General features: G+C 34.4%; 1 protein-coding gene across 1 annotated transcript in view; it reads right to left on the bottom strand.

The window, feature by feature from the left end:
• LOC126977997 (neuronal growth regulator 1-like) overlaps nt 1-18,299 on the bottom strand; it is a 477,303-nt gene that overhangs the window by 294,490 nt on the left and 164,514 nt on the right. The gene's annotated exons all lie outside the window — the stretch shown is intronic.

Genomic DNA, 18,299 nt, shown 5'->3' with positions numbered 1-18,299 from the left:
TAGGATAGTTTTAATTTCGATTTGGGAACCATAATTATTTATACTTCCAATATTTGTTTTGTATCGACATGTTTTCTACGGGGGAATTTATTGACGCACGGTTTGTAAGTTCTGCTGTGAAACAATTTCATTATAACAACAGGGAGCATATTTTATGAAATAATTCTTGATGTTTTGAAATATTTTCGACAAATTCATAAAAAACAGTTTTCTATTTGTTATGATACAGAACAACGTCTGTCGGGTCAGCTAATAAAATATAAAAGTCATTTACTGTGGTGTGCTTTTGTTAAAAAGATAGTAAATAACGGAAATAGAAAACACTATGAATGGAATGGTATTGCCTAACTACATTTTTCTATGAATGAGAATGACAAACGAGCGCACGGATCACCTGATGTTAAGTGATCACCGTCGCCCACATTCTCGTGCAACACCATAGGAATTACAGGAGCATTTCTTGCCTTTTAGAAATGTGTATGCGCTTTTTGTCAAGGTACCGATGTGGCATCATTCCGGAAACACCGCACAAGGTAGCTCATTCACAGCTTTGTAGTATGTGGAAGAAAGCTCATTGAAAACCGCACTGTGGAGGACCACACACATCCTGATGGTGGGGGTGATTGTTCTTATTTGTGGCGTGTCGTGCGAAGGTGGAATTCGGCGGCAGGAATCAGGTGACACAGCAGTGATCCAGCCGTTCACAGAGTACTGGGTCCCCTACAATTTGAGCCGTTTCCGGCCCTTTAGAAAAAGAATGGGCTTTTTGTGAAGGTACCAATGTCGCATCGTTCTGGAAACACGGCTTAAGGGAGATAGTTCCATAGTTTGGTTATATGTGAACGAACATTAAATGAAAACCCCACTGTAGAGGAAGGTAAAACATGCAAGTTTGTGGCATGTCGTGCAAAGGTAGATAAGCAAGAATCAGTTCGAACAATATTTCTGAATTCTCCTGTTTAAAACGGAATAAGACACACAGTGAAGCGACGTCTCTACGCAACGCCAAGTGATCTAGATCGCAGAGCTCTGGATCCCCGACAGTTCAATTTCAGCAAGGTGAATGTTCGAAGTAATTCCTAACTAGGGTACATTTTGTAGGTACGAAATGAGGTCGAGGGCGTCATTACACCCGAGCTGTGGAATCGCACTTTTGCCCGAGTGATTATTTATAATCCATAAGCGAAATAAAAAAGAAATTACATTTTTAAAGCAAATAAATTGTAAATATTTAAGGTTTCATTTAAATAAGAGTGAGCAAACTGGCTGGATCCCATGTGATAGGAAGTAATGAGGCAAATACCATGGGGAAACCATGGACCACATCCACAACACTGTGAGGAAATAGGTGTGTTACCGACATTTATATTGGGAGTATGTTTTAATCATGGAGGTCCCAAAGTCGTATTGGTTCGGGAAAACTCCAGTCGTTAATTGATTGCATAAAGTGACCCAAACCCTCTACTGCACATATCCCGTGATAAGTGAAGAAGTGCCAAAGAATCAAGCCGATTGGAGATAACTTAAATTACTGGGCAAATGAGACTTAACGTATTATATCTCAAGGTGACGAGCGCAACTGTAGTGCCACTCAGAATTTTTGGGTTTTTCAATAATCCTGAGCGGCACTGCATTGTTATGGGCAGGGCGTATCAATTACCATCAGCTAAACGTCCTGCTCCTCTCGTCCCTTACTGTCATAAAAAAACTTGATTGACTATGATTAATTAGTACCTAACGGATTTAAATATAACTTTTCTGCACACATATTTGTACGAAATACATAATGCACTTTCTCCCTAGTTATCACGTCAATACGAATACTCTTTCAGAGCAGGTGTAGTATAAATTGTATTTTTAAGAAAAATTGTGAACTGAATATACTATAATACCATCTAATATATAAAATTCTCATGTCGCGGTGTTTGTAGTTAAACTCCTTCGAAACGGCTTGACCGATTCTCATTTTGAGTCCATATTGGGTAGGTCTGAGAATCGGACAACATCTATTTTTCATCCCCTTAAATGTTAGTATTTTTTTTTAATTTTTTTTTGACATTTTTTTTTAATTTGTTTGATTATGAGTCAGCATTAAAAAATACATAGAACTTCAAATTTTCACCCATCTACGATCAACAGTTACTTTAGTATCGCGATTTTAATATCGGCAATACAACGTCTGCTGGGTCAGCTAGTATATTATGTATATCTTCCCATCATTATTAAAGAATGGCGAACCAATTTGATAAACAAAGAAACAGTTGACGCTTGATATATGTACAAACGATATCAATTAGTGAGAGAGCAGAGAGGAACAGAAAACTCTTTTTTTTTATGATAATAACGGACGAGACGAACAGGACGTTCAGCTGATGGTAATTGATATTCCCTGCCCATTACAATGCAGTGCCGCTCAGGATTCTTGAAAAACCCAACAATACTGAGCGGCACTACAATTTCGCTCGCCTCCTTGAGACGTAAGATGTTAAGTCTCATTTGCCCAGTAATTTCACTAGCTACGGCGCCCTTCAGACCGAAACACAATAATACAATCTATATAATTTAAATACCATAACCATAAAATATAATATAATATATTATAACCTATCACAGTCCTACGCAAATATAATTAATATAATTTATATATATAAACATTCATAATAATATCAAAGTGTCGAACATAAAACTACACAGGATTTGAAAAGTTACCAATCAAATACCTATTAAAGTCCTACTTACTAAATTTCGAATGATATGGATGGCAGAGAATACTGTAAATGTTATTTAAAACCCGTGAAACTATATATTTACCCTCACCATGTATAATATAATTTCATCATTCTAGAAAGAAATTTTTAAGACTTCATATCTAGAAAGAAAAAACTTCAAAGTAAAGCTAAAAAAATATTATATAGATGCTAATAACCAGGAATACCTATATAGTATATTTTAATATTACCTACCACTATGTGTTACTAACCCATAAGTAATTAAAATAATTATTCTATGCGAACTTACTGCTCGCACATAAACCTTAGAGGTTTTGCGAGTATGTCTTTATTAATGTATATATTATTAAGATAATTCATTACATAAATAAATAAATAAAATTCAATCATGGAAATATTGAATTCATATAAAAGTGCCGAATACAAAATAACTCATAACCTATCAAAGTTACATTTAGTGAATTTGGAATGAATAAAAAAATCGACTCGATCAATACTGGAAATATAACCACACAAATTTTACTGCAATAAGTCCTATTATGGCCATACAAACATCTATAAAACACCAGCATAAGTACCCGTCAGTTTAGCTCTTGTTCAAATAGTCGATTTTAAAATGCAAGCCAGTTCAATTTTTGAGTGGCACACAATAGCACATATTTCCTGAATAAAACTCCATTCTGAACTCTAGAGAGGTTTTATACTGACCACATACTGGACAATTAGCTGTTGAATAATAGAATAAACTGCTTGATTTTTCGAGTTATCTTTGTTGGAATGCAATAAATTTCGTTCATACGTGGAATTGGGGAAGTGCCTTTTAATTTTTAACATCACGTATGTTTTGATGGGATTTCTGGCCCAGAGGGAGTAGTAAATATTGAGTAGAATTGCCAGTTTTAATATCGTGCGAGAATTTCAGAATATAACTCAAAGCGTTGGGAATTTTATCTCGGGTAATATTTGCGCGTGTTTGTGCATCACGTGGATAAATGAGACTGGATAGATGCAATATTTTTGGTGATTGATGATGCTGCTTCATTTATCTATATATATAAAATGAATTGCTGTTCGTTAGTCTCGCTAAAACTCGAGAACGACTGGACCGATTTGGCTAATTTTGGTTTCGAATTATTTGTGGAAGTCTAGAGAAGGTTTAAAAGGTGAATGAATATGAAAATGCTCGGATTTAAATAAAAACAACAATTTTGTCTTTCCTTTGATTTGTCCCCAGTCGTCCAGAAATCAAATTGAATCAACATTAAAATATACACACTACTTCAAATTTTCTTATATTATTCAGTTCCATCGACAGAAATCCTATTTCTGTGGATGGAATAGAATAATATGCAAGATGGCAATCGAATATAATAATTATTGAAGTACGATACATTTTATGTACGATTTGATAATATTTGGTAGGTCTGAGAATCGGTCGTCATCTATTTTTATAACCCAAACTTTTTAATTATTGAAATTTTCTTATTACCATATAAGGCAATACAACGTTTGCTGGGTCAGCTAGTCAATAATATAATATCTGAATAGAAATTTCGAATGTTTAAGAAAAGTATGCTAATTTAAAACGAGTTAGGTAAACTAAGCCCCTACTAATAATTAGGTACATTGTTGACGTTCTCAATAACTATAACAATGAAAATATTAATTTACATTTTATTAACTTACTCGTGTAGGGCATTTAGTAATTGAAGTTTGTGTACTTTGTTGCATCACTTTGCATTTATTTTAATTGAAATGATTTGTAAATTTAATTAAAAATAAGAACCTGTAATACCATTCAGGATATCATTGTCAGATCTGGACCAAATTACATTGAGACCACACGGGAAGCACCAGCTTTCAAATAAAAAAAGAATTATCAAAATCCGTTCACTTAGTCGAAAGTTTTGAGGTAACAAACATAAAAAATAAAAATACCGACGAATTGAGAACCTCCTCCTTTTTTGAAGTCGGTTAAAAATTACATATTTCAAGTGTTATGCAATTTACCTAAGAAATAAAATATTATTAATTTGATTTGACGGCACAATTAGAAAGTGTGTGGAAAACTGAAGCCTTCTGAAGTCATGATGATTATTTTATGTATCAAGAGACATACCATTCATCCTTAGTTCTAGTATTATATTCCGTCTGTTCTGCTTAAGTAAACGTAATTCTCATTTGTTAAACAACAGTTACAAGTTGAAACCACATCTATTGCCGTTCCCCAAGCAGCTCTAATTTTCCAGTGAAATATCAATTCAAACGTTAACTAATTTATATTGTAATGTATTCATAGTGTAGTTCCGTACTTATGAAGCTATCTGTTTACAGTAACATCTTTTTTGTATCGCTAGATTGTATGTTAATTAATTTAGCAGACTGTTTAGTATTTGCAAGTTTTACGTCTACAAATAACTTGTTTTTGTATACATTTTTAAACAACTTAAAAAAGGAGGTGGTTCTCAATTCGTCGGTATGTTTTTGTATGTTTGTTTCGACTGAGTGAACCGATTTTGATCATTCTTTTTTTATTTGAAAGCTGGTGCTTCCCGTCTTAATCTAATTGTGCATAATAATGCATATTTTTTGTACTTTTCAGTGCATATTATATCTATTGGTTTGGAATAGTGTTTTTGAATTCGGTTGTTTTATTGTTAAAATTTCTTTTAGTAAACCACTAACATAATATGTAAATAATTGCAGAAAGCATTTAATTTGTACTAATTAATATTTACATCGAAGAAAGCTAAACCAAACCGTAATATAACATAAGACAGAGTATATTATAAAACTGAAAGATTTAATAAAATCCGCCCAAATTTAGTAATTCAACAATCAACACAAAAAATACCAAATGTTAAAATGAAATAGGTCAAACCGAAGTGGTCGGCTGCAAAGTGAAATGCATTCTCTAGAACCCTTCTGTTTGATATGTCTGCAAACATGTTCATGGTATGCAAATTTGATGTTTTGTCCGGTCGTGACCCTTCTTGGCCAAGATATTGTGTACAATTTATGTCGAATATTGAGTATATAGTATTTGGCGAAATAAGACATTTGCACTGAATTATTAGACTATTGTGCTTTGCATAATGTTATTGTTTTGTTAAACTGTAGCAAATTTGATAGCTTGGAAAGAAATGAAGATAAATTTATTAGAAAACTTTTGTAGACTTGGTACATATAGTATCTATAATATATAAGATATCATTAAAATAAGATATACAATAAAATATAACTGATACTATTTTTAACAAACTTGAAGAAAAGATAAGGTTGTAATTAACTCTACCAGTGAGAGGCTCCTTTGCACAGGATGCTGGCTAGATTATGGGTATCTGTGCGTAAAGGCGAGTGAAGCAGTAATGCTATTGAAATTACTGGGCAAATGAGACTTAAAGTCATCTTATGTCTCAAGGTGACGAGCGCAGTTGTAGTGCCGCTAAGATTTTTCAAGAATCCTGAGCGGCACTGCATTATAATGGGCAGGGCGTATCAATTACCATCAACTGAACGTCTTGCTCGTCTCGTCCATTATTTTCATAAAAAAATAAATAACGACTATGCCAATACTGTCAACTTATTATATTGATTTTCTGTCTTACATTAAAAGGGGGTGTTTCAAATACATTTTATGTAAAAGTGGCACTCTCAAGTAAGGTAAATTTACGACTGAAATTTCATATAAGTACATTGACAATATCTTCTTCAGTACTAAATAATAATCTGGCCACTATTTACTATGGAGAATTTGTTAAAACCAATAAAGAATAGCGGACTTACGGCTAGATAGTGTCCTTAAATAATGCTTTATTGAAACATTAACTTTAAGGTTAATTTCTGCAACTAGCGGTAAGTAGATATGAGACAGTTGACAGACAGACAGTAGATAAGAGACAAATGTCAATAATATAAAAATGATATCAGTCACAGAACAGAGAAAGATATAGCAACGGTTGGTAGATTTACCGCCGTTCCCAATATTCAGTCTATCACTTATTTGAGATAAAAATCGTAACTATCGTTGAATTTTCTGTCCTAATTAATTTATCGACGGTAACTCACCTTATTACCTTACCGTACACGCTGCTTGTCAATGGGGCGACGTATAGCTTACCAGCGATAGAAGTTTGTATGGAAATTGCAATTCACGCGTCCCAATATAAGGCGATAAGAATGACTTATCGGCTATATTGGGACAGCTACAGATTCTTGACAGCTAATTACTGACAGTAGAAGGTAGTAATAATGTATCTCTATCTGTAGATAGTATATTGGGAACGGCCGTTAATAAGTTCCAGTATTACTTTGAGCAAAATAAATCATTAATTACAGCAGATATTCAAAGAACATAAAATCTTAATATTATTTATAAAAGACAATCCTCCAGCGAAATAATTAAATGTATTTCAATTATCTTAATGGAAAATATTTCAGAGCTCATAGCGTGTATTGGGAAAGTTGTCTCCTGAAATTAATTAATTCCATTTTAATTAAGTTTCTTATACGAAGTGCAAATATAAATCGAGCAGAATTGTTACTTGAAGGGTAATAAGTTATTTATAATTAGTAAATTTACATAATTTTTTTAATTGATAGGTAGAATTCATTTTTTGTGACCTTGCAAAAGGTAATCTAGGTAACTGTTGCTTTCAATAAAAAAAAAATATTTAAATAAATGTAACTGAGTGACCAAACTCTACTCTGTGTATGAAAATGGTCAATGGGTGCTAATTAAAAAATAAAACCAAGAGAAAAGAGATAAAACATCATGCTGAGAAACTTGGAAGACGATCGCGTGAAAACTTGATACTACGTGTGTCCCTGACTAGACCATTTTTAGGCCCTTTAATGTATAAGAATTACTCAATGAGTATAGGTATAAAAAATAAAGTTATAAAAAAATTAGAATTTAATCAGGAAACAGTAAATTTTGAAATTTTATTATCTCATATTTAAAAAATCATTTTGTTTATAGAGATTGTTTCCTTTCGAATGCCGACAAACATCCGCACTGTCATACTTCAATATCACCAAAAAATGGTTTCTTAGAGAGTCGATTACAACATAATGCAATTAAAATATTCCGACACAAAAAATACAGTGAACAACGAAGGACTTAAAGAAAATTTTGAACCGAATAGAATATTTATATAAACTTCGAAATATCCAATAAAAAATTTGAAAGTTGCTTCCCAAAAATAAACTTTGGAGTTATAAATCTCTGAATTTTCAACGAATGAGTACTTTTCTAAAACTTGAACCGAACAATTTGATATGTAAATTTGAATAAACAAAAGAAATCCAGTAAAAATAAATGCCCATTTGCATCTTAGCCACATATCAACACAAATATTGTAGCGTTGGTTGTAGCAATTTTACAATCTTAGTCAGACCGCGCCTTAAGAGTTTTGGTCTAGAATAAATCCCAGTATAAGCTCGAACCAGTTGACCTTGCGCAACGTAAGCAGAGCTGCTTGAATTATCATGAATTCAGTTCAGATTCAACAATATCGCTTCATTGTTTGTCTTCTAGCTTATTTATTGTAAAGCTAAATATGACTTGGCCACTACCATCTTAAATCATTGCACTACACGCGACAATTAAGATGTCCTCGCTATTTGGTTGTGTAGTGTATGGTAAATAATGGATATATAAAATGATGAGAGGGCAATGGAGAAGGCTAAGATCGAATCAGAAATGAGGAGATTTTTAGGAGAAATAAAGTTACCGACATAGCCGGCACATAGTTCGATGGATAGATCGCGGGTGGGTCCTGTATGACGCATTGTTGGTTGGCCACCCACAAGATAAACCAAACTTAACAAGATGTCAAGATCACCGGGATTAGTTGGATAGGAGCATATCACAGGATCGATCGTCCTGGAGATCTTTGGGAGAGGCTTTTGTCCAGCAGTGGACGTCTTCCGGCTCATGATGATGATGATGGTTATATAAAAAAGCATGTCTATCCTATGTTTAAGGCCGGGCGCCCTCCTGTAACTTTTCCTAAGTTGCAATAGAGTATTACGTTACCTCTATTGTCCGTTTGTCTTTATAATCCATAAAAATGTTACTTAAACGCCTTTTAAGTTAGCGGTAACGCTCTAATCATTCAATAATGATGACATAAACAGGCGTGACGTAGAAACTAGAAGTAAAGGAAATACCCCACCTGAAGTGGCAGTATCACTTGGCCCTAACATTGACAATATTATGCTCTAGGTATGATAGCGTACCTGCAGCTCTGCTCGAACCTACAATACTATTTTGCTACAAAACTTCCATCAGCTTATATATGAACAAAATTTCTGACTTACTTGATGATGCGCAAGCTATGACATTTACGCTATTTACAAGAATGAATTTCGATCGTTGCGGGCCTTCAAAGAGTAAAGAAAACCAATCAGAGTAAAACAAGACATGTAGGTACCAGTACGCTTAAAATTTAAGGATGAACCATTAATACAATTTCACTTCAGATTCTGCCTAAGGGACTAAAACTAAGTGAAATTCAAAAGAATCTGTTTCGCAACTGAGATTCTGGTTATTAACGAGTCCACATTAATGTGGTTTGCCAATTTAATTTCAATCCCAGTAAAGAGGGATATCACTTTAAAATAACAAATTATTTAAATCTTAGCTCTCATAAAATATTAAATAATAATAAAAAATATCATAGCACAATGGTCATTACTGTGCTACATATTGATAGCTTTCAAGTCGGTGCCAAGCCATATGTAATAGAGGTACCTACACCCACCACGCGTAACTTTGAGCCGGATAGCTTCGTCTAGAAAAAAAACAACCCAAGCGGGTAGACACGCAAGGCCAGACAACCTAAATAAATACAGTAAGTAAGCCTGTTTATAATATTAAGTTTTATTTTGTTTAGTGCTTGGCACTGACTTAAAACCCATCAATAGGTAGCACATACAAATAATAGTATTTTATTAATATTAACGGTAAAGGTTTGTATAAGAGGTGTATTAAATTAAATATTTAGTTATTTGATACTTTTCAGTTTTTGAAGTTCGTTTTTTTAAACGTAGTTTATTTTTTATTATTGATCTAGATGTGTTCAGTCTGCTATAATATGTACATGAATATATGAACACACTATAGCTGCGTCTCGTAACGGTGTCGCAAGTCCAGAGATTTTATGTAATCTAAAAATACGCGTACCGTGCTGAAAGAAGTTTTCACTTGAAAAACTTATAATATTTCTAATTTTGTTAACAAATGATTTAAAAAACGATGGCACATCACTTAGTGTTCATTGAACGATTAGAATGAAAAAAATCGATGTACCGGAGCACAAAAGGCTGCATTGCTCTGAATACACTGTATCCCAAGAGTACTCGAAAACTATCTTCAAATAGCTCCGAGCCAGATAACCCAGTTTCCCGAGAGTGATTGTAAGTTACGTACAATGATCGATGTGGGTTCATCATAAATACCCTCGCTTGGACTGCACATGTCAGCAATTACATTGTTATACTTGCTAGATAGATTATTGCTAAAGCTAACTTCTGGCTTAAAATATATTTATACTTTAAACTGTCAAACTCCTAATTTAAATATAGGAATATTTGAAATGTTCAAGAGCGTACTAGTAAATATCATTACTTATTTTTAAAACCATTATTAGTTTATATTAGTTATGTTTTGTTAATACAAATTAATACTACATGTATATGAAGGAGTATACCAGTGGGAGGTTCGTTTGCACCGGATGCCGGCTACATTATGGGTTCTACAACGGCGCCTATTTCTGCCGTGAAGCAGTAATGTGTAAGCATTGCTGTGTTTCGGTTTGAAGGGCGCCGTAGCTAGTGAAATTATTGGGCAAATGAGACTTGACATTTTAAGTCTTAAGGTGGCAAGCATAGTTGTAATGCCTCTCAGAATTTTTAGGTATTCCAATAATCCTGAGCGGAACTGAATTGTAATGGGCAGGGCGTATCAATTACCTTCAGCTGAACGTCCTGCTCGTCTCGTCCCTGATTTTCATAAAATTATACTGATATTCTTTGATTAAGGATTGGTCTTCGCTGCGGTTCAAATAGATACAGCAGGCTACTCACAAAGTGCGGTAACTAATACAACGCCCACGTGGGCGCACTCGAGCCAGTCTTGAACAATGTGTGACGTTGACGTGCCACAAGTTCTGTTAACTTACCTAATAATTGAAACTAAAATGCCGGGTTGCGTATTAAAACTTTGTAAAAATAATAGTACAAGAAATAAGAAAGACACTGGGATCACATATCACGTAAGTATTTTAAATTTAATTAATTTCAGTGTAAAATAACATAAGATACATATATAGCTTTAGCATAGCTTTAAGGGTAAATGTATACACTTCTACAATAAAGTCTCAGCCACTGTTCATGCATTATCTATAAATAAATTTAAATGCTGTATCACAAAATGGCTCTGTCTTAAATCCTACTACTCCACAGCCGAATATCTAAGTTATCGGACAGCCTGGGACTACATTATGATTTTTATAGCGATTGAAATTACTGTACAATAATGTATATTTTTATTGAAAAGAGCACAAGAAAAAGAATGCTGCGAGAGTTTCTTGCGCCGCTTCTTCTCTCTCACAGTGCCATTTGTTTCGGAAGCGGTAGTAGTACCTAGTGTATTAGAAATAACATCAATAAGAATTCTAAAAGAATCAATTTTGAGAAAATAAATGCGTTTTATGCCAAAGCGCATGTTACAAAATTGGAAAGATGCCATTAAGTGTCAAGATGCCACGCACAGAAGCATCTAAAAGTTGCGGTAAAAAGCTATTTCTTAGGTAGTGCGGTATCTAGTTGGAGCGCAGCGGAGACCAATCTTTAATCTAAGATGATATTGTAGAATACGATACTGTTATAAATGACATTGGGAACAGGAATAAATCCCTGGAATATATTTCAATTTACTGTACGTTAGATCCGCATAAACTCTTAAAGGGCTTGAACTATTTGAATATTTCTTTTATTATTTTTTTTGCCTAATACTGGAGTGGTATGAATAAACGTAAAAGAAGGAAAACCCAAGGACAAGCTGAAAATTTTAAAAGAATCGACAATAGTAATTTTGTATGCAAATAGGATAAGATTTAAGTGTTTTACATTTACTTAGATAGTTGTGAGGTTATTTTGTGTTTCCAAAACAATAACATCTCGATTGATCTTTTGCGAAAAATAACTTGATTGAAAATTAGTTAGTTTTTTTTATGACAATCAGGACGTTCAGCTAATGGTAATTGATACGCCCTGCCCATTACAATTTAGCGGCACTACAATTGCGCTCGTCACCTTGAGACATAAGATGTCAAGTCTCATTTGCCCAGTAATTTCACTAGCTGCGGCGCCCTTCAGACCGAAACACAGTTATGCTTACACATTTCTGCTTCACGGTAGAAATAGGCGCCGTTGTGGTACCAATAATCTAGCCGGTGTCCGGTGCAAAGGGGACTCCCACTGGTTCACATCAGAGGAAAAATTGGAGCTTTGCTGAACCTTTCTTAAACACCATCATCATCATTTTAGCCGGAAGTCGTCCACTGGTGAACAAAGGCCTTCCTTAAAAATCTCCACGATGATCGGTCCTGCGCTGTCCTCATCCAATCTATTCCGGCGATATTGACCAAATAGTCGGTTCATCTTGTGGCGGGCCTACCAACAACGCCTACCTCAACGGCCATCTGTCCATCGAGCTATCTTATAAGTGGTTTTTACAAAATCGTATAATAATCCTAACAAAGAGATTTATCATTTTTATTTGATCTTTTAAATAAAACATACCTATACATGATTCTGACATAAATAATTATTTCCCACACAACTTTCATATCATAAAAAATATTCCATTAATAAAGATGAAGCGAGCTCATGGAAGAGGGCTCGATCATGTTTTCATCTCATATTTATTTATAATATGTATACTGAAGGTATACAGGAACTAGTGACAATTCGGGATTCGATAGCAAAAGATTAGGATTCCTAACGATTTTCCTTGCCCTGGAATATTTAAGGTTTTTATTATAACAAAGAGTGACAAATTAAACAAGACATAAACAGATGCTTAGTTGTACACAATTATAATTCGGTATGACACAGAAAGCTCGATGGCCTCAATAGAGCATTCCAAAGAGAAGGTCTCAAAATGAATATGGACAAGACGAAGATCATGTCCAATGTCCATGTTACACCTACTGCTGTAACAATTGGGAACTGTACTATCGAAATTGTAGATGAGTACGTGGACGTCGGACAAAAAATTTAGTTAGGCTGGTCCAATTTTGCGAAAGAGGTCACTCGTTGAATCCAACTCGGATGAGCAGCGTTCGGGAAGCTCAGTAAAATTTTCACGTCTCAAATACGACACTAAAGACGAAGGTTCTCAACCAGTGTGTGTTGCCAGTGATGACTTACGGTACGCAGACGTGGTCCCTAGCTATGGGCCCGATGAGAGAGCTCATAGTCGCTCAGAGGGCAATGGAGAGGGCTTTGTTCGCAGTTTGCCTTCGATATCAAATAAAGAGATTCGAAAAGTCCTCGAATGGTGACCACGTATCGGAAGACGCAGTGTTGGTAGGCAAGACAAGACTGGAATACGTTGAATTAGGGCAACGCATTACCAATCGTCGTAGAGATCTTTGGAGGAGGCCTCTGTCCAGCAGTGGACGTCTTCCGGCTGATGATGATGATGATGATACAGGATACTTGAGCACCCAAATACTGAGCGCAACCGTTATTGCATTCGTAACCTAAGAATAATTACTATACAATGCCGCTGACTACTCGGGATACTAATCCATCTAGCGGCATATTCTGCTAAGAATTCTCGAACAAAAATATCAACTTTGATAACTTGAAGCTGTATATTTGTTTACCCAAATTGTCCTAATTTTATGAGAAAAAGTGTAAAAATACAACCGAAATTATATCACGCATTTTATTCCTTTAAAATTTTATTTTATTTAAAGAAATGTGAAACACTCAAATTAGTCAAAGAAAATACTATCTAAACTAATAAAATACTCTTGAACTGCCTCCAAAGGGAGGCTTCTTTGCACAGGATGCCCGGATAAATGGCTACCACAACGACGCCTTTTTCTACCGTGCAGCACTAATTGCTATTTAGCTATAGCATTTTCTTGGTTTCGACTTAAAGGGTGCCCGTAGCTAGTGAAATTACAAATGAGACTTAACATGTTATGCCTCAACGTGACCAACGCAACTGTGATGCCACTCAGAAACAGCACTGTATTGTTAAGATCAGAGCTTATAACTTACTATCAGATGAACGTATCATCTACTGACTTTTGTCATAAAAAACTTAATCTTCATTATATACCAAAACAACGAAGAAGAACATATTATTAATAATAAAGTTGGCTTATCTTCATTTCCAGCGCAACAGCTATTAAATTGCTTTAAAATGAAAAACTAAATGCTTGTAGGGGAGTGTGATGTCGTCCATGTGATATGGCTTTATCGCAGCGAGGCGTCGTTTGGCAGCCAATTAAGTAGAAGCGGAGTCTACGCCTGGTTTAGTTGCCAATATTTTAAAATATTATCATTACATAAGTTAAACCTCTTTAGATAGATTGCGCTTTGCACCGTTCATAGTCATTTTTAAGTTAAAAAATTATAATAATATGTCACGATGAATTTGAATGGAAGATTAAGCGTAAATTTTGGAAATTACAAGGCCACTCTGAAAGTTTCGCGAAATAAAAGTTTTTATGTGTGAATAGGTCTAATTATTTAAAAATATGTAATTATTAACGATTGCCATACCATCGTTCATTCATTTTAGTCACTCTATTTTTTTTTTTTGATAAATTGTATTGTCGTGTCTCATTGAAATATGTATCTGAGTCGGGAACAATTTCGTGATTCAATTTTTTATGACTTTTATTGTGGCCACGAGTCATAATTTGATGGACTTCAAGTGCTATTTTCGGATAAAGCGTGATGAAATTGTGCTAATTTATTCAAAAGGGTGTTATTTGTATCTGTTTAGGTCATACAAGTATATCATAGAAGATTATAGAGTCTTAATATACTTTAGACTACAGATATTTCTGAGACATAAGCTACATATGCTAGAAATTTATATGAAAATTAACCAAAACTGTTTTACTTATTTATAATATTATCGTATTTAGTGGCATAAGGTCACCATTTATTTAAAAATAATTTAATGATCTCGAAACTCGAAATTATAAAAAAATCTCAAACCATATTATTTAATATTCAATTCTTATCAGTGGCTCCTCTGCACAGGATGCCGGCTAGATTATGGGTACCTCAACGGCATCTATTTCGGCCGAGAAGCAGTAATGTGTAGACATTAATGTGTTTCGGTCTAAAGGGCGCCGTAGCTAGTGAAATTACTGGGCAAATGAGACATCTTATGTCTCAAGGTGACGAGCGTGAGAGTAGAGTCGCAAGAGTATTGAAATGGACAGGGCGTGTCTATTGCCATCAGCTGAACGTCCTGCTCGTCTCGTCCCTTACTTTCATAAAAAAAAATTAATGAAACATTTTCAAAATATAGCGCTAATCAAATTAATGTGAAATATATTCTTTAAAATTGTCATTAATTTCTAAACAACTTTATGTATTTTGAATGTGAAAAAAGATTTCTAATTTAGCATGCTCATAAAAACTTTAAGCGCTCATAACAATCGAATTAAATCTTTTAGTGTCGAGAACACATTTGCAAAACTTCTAGATTGTTCTCCTTCCGTCTGTAATGTTTATGCTTTTTGGTAAAATGCCAGTTATCAAATCAAATCAAATCAAGTCATTTATTAACTGACTTCAAAAAAGGAGGAGGTTATTAATTCTACGGTATTTTTTTTTATGTTTGTTACCTCATAACTTCCGTCAGGATAAAACGATTTTGATAATTCTTTTTTTATTTGAAAGCTGATGCATCCCATTGTAATTTTATCCAGATCTGATAGTGGCATCCATGAGAAAACCATCAAAGTCCTAAATTTGCTATACGTATGTGGATGATAAAATTATTATTTTGGAGTCGGTGTCATCCAAGATAGGTTTGTAACCAGTGGGAGGCTCCTTTGCACAGGATGCCGGCTAGATTATGGGTACCACAACGGCGCCTATTTCTGCCATGAAGCAGTAATTTGTAAGCATTACTGTGTATCGGTCTGAAGGGCGCCGTAGCTAGTGAAATTATTGGGCAAATGAGACTTGACATCTTGTCTCAAGGTGACGAGCGCAGTTGTAGTGCCGCTCAGAATTTTTGGGAGTATTCAAGAATCCTGAGTGGCACTGCATTGTAATGGGCAGGGCGTATCAATTACCATCAGCTGAACGTCCTGATCGTCTTGTCTCTTATTTTCATATAAAAAAAACTACATACATAGTTATAGGTGAGATGTGCTTGAGTCATGAGGAGGCGAGAGGCGAGAGCGGGTCGCGGCGGAAGGACACCGATTCCAAAAATTACAATAATCGTAACTAGAATTAGATTTTTTAATTATACTGTATAAAATACGCAGTAATTTTTTACTTTTTTTGGTTGTTTTTTTAGTTAAAATTTTTTTGTAGATGCTTACAATCAGCCAGGTTGGCATGCAAAAATAATATCTTAATAATTCTTACTCTAAGTTTAAAGTGAAAACAAATAACATAGAAACAACATTATTCATAAGAGTGAACCTAATATCCGTGATTAAAATATAATATAATTATTGAAGTGAAAATTTTAGCAACGTTGTGATTAGAAAGTCGATGAAACGAAAAAGCGAGACAACAAAAAGAGACAGACATTTAAATAAATTCATAAGATTTCGTGGGAGAAAATGAGATAGGAAGCATTATACAGTGTTTGGTACCAGGCGATCATAATTGAAGAAGAGATTGTCATATGTATCACGCGAGTATACTTCAATATACACCAGGAGAACATATTCCCGTGGTTCGCCTAGTATATAAACATTAAAGAAGGTATCATGGACAATAGAGTTAAATGATATCTGTGTAAACAACATTAAATTTAAAGTAACACTTCAATTTATTAAGACCCTGAGTTCAAAATACTATACAAAAAGGCACAACACAAAAAAGACTTAAGCAGTAAACTAACTTTAGATAAATCTCCTCACTTCTTGGGATACTTATGTATTGAATTCACGGAGCTCAGTCTTATACGTGACTTCAAAGCAGCGATATTCAAGATAATTCACAACTTTGTAAATACAGGACCCTCTCTGCTTAATGGCAGAGCCTGTTTGTATAAACTGAGTCTTCAATTTCGGTATACGAATCTAATTATCTTAAATGAGACTGTATCAGCTGAAGATATCTCGTTCACGCTTGATATTTATAAACATAATGCACATTAACATTCTAATTAAAGTTAATGGAAATTCGCCAACACGTTAAGGGTGTTGGGATAATGAAAGAAGAAAAGTTATATATAAATAAAATTTATATTAATTGGGATTTTTTTTAAGATGTATCATAATATTATTCGCCAGGAGCAAACATAAAGTTTTTTAGTCAAAGTCAAATAAACTTTATTCAATTAAGTTTAAACTAAGCTCTTTTGAATCGTCACTACAAATATGCTTTTTCATCATTATCCCAGAAAATGTATAAAACAAATCTGTTACAAATTTGAAAAGAATTGTGAATTCTTGAAAATGTATATATTTCATAACTGACTTTTTCAATTGTTTTTTTTTATGGAATAGGAGGACAAACGAGCGTACGGGTCGTGTGGTGTTAAGTAATCATCGCCGCTCACAATCTCTTGCAACTCCAGAGAAATCACAGGAGCGTTGCCGGGCTTTGAGGAAGGTGTACGCGCTTTTTTTGAAGGAACCCCAGTCGTATCGTCGCTGATGATTCATGATATCTTAACTTGTGGTGCGTTGTGCGAAGGTGGAATTCGGCGGCAGGAATCAGGTGAAACAGTTCTTCTTAGTTATCACATAATTGAGTATGCAGCGAAATGTCTTATGTCACTCTTCAACGTTCGTTCAACATCATACAAAACTCACAATATCAAAATCATTAAAATTTACCCCATTGCGGGTAGTTCGTAATAAAATCTCGAAAAGCTACAAATAGACAGTAATATTGTGAAGCACGCCATTATCTCAGTAAGGACGCCTCTTGCGGCTTCCTCCGACCAAAAAATAGTTGGCCATTCTCCAGAATCACCTCAACTATGATTACGTAATTGTTGGAACAACTAAAATGTGTTTTTATGTGCCATTTGGCTAAGTTACAGTAATATGGAGTTTGCGGAAACTATTTGTCACTCAAGACTTGGGATTAACTTGCGGTTAAGGCTATATAAATGAAAAATAAATCTGTTTTCAGTGATTCATGAGAAACTTATTTTAGTATTTTCTCATTCATTTCCTTTCATTTATTTATTTTATGGTAGTTTTCACCCACCACGCAAGCAGTTATGTACAAACATTATTATGTTTCAGTTTTATGGTTCACGTAGCTATTGACATGACTGGGAGAATGAGACTTGACATCTTATGTCTAAAAGTGATGTCACAC

This window comes from Leptidea sinapis, chromosome 46 (assembly GCF_905404315.1).
Source record: "Leptidea sinapis chromosome 46, ilLepSina1.1, whole genome shotgun sequence".
In the NCBI taxonomy this organism is placed as follows: Eukaryota; Metazoa; Arthropoda; class Insecta; order Lepidoptera; family Pieridae; genus Leptidea; species Leptidea sinapis.
This window is presented reverse-complemented; position numbering and strand designations above follow the sequence as displayed.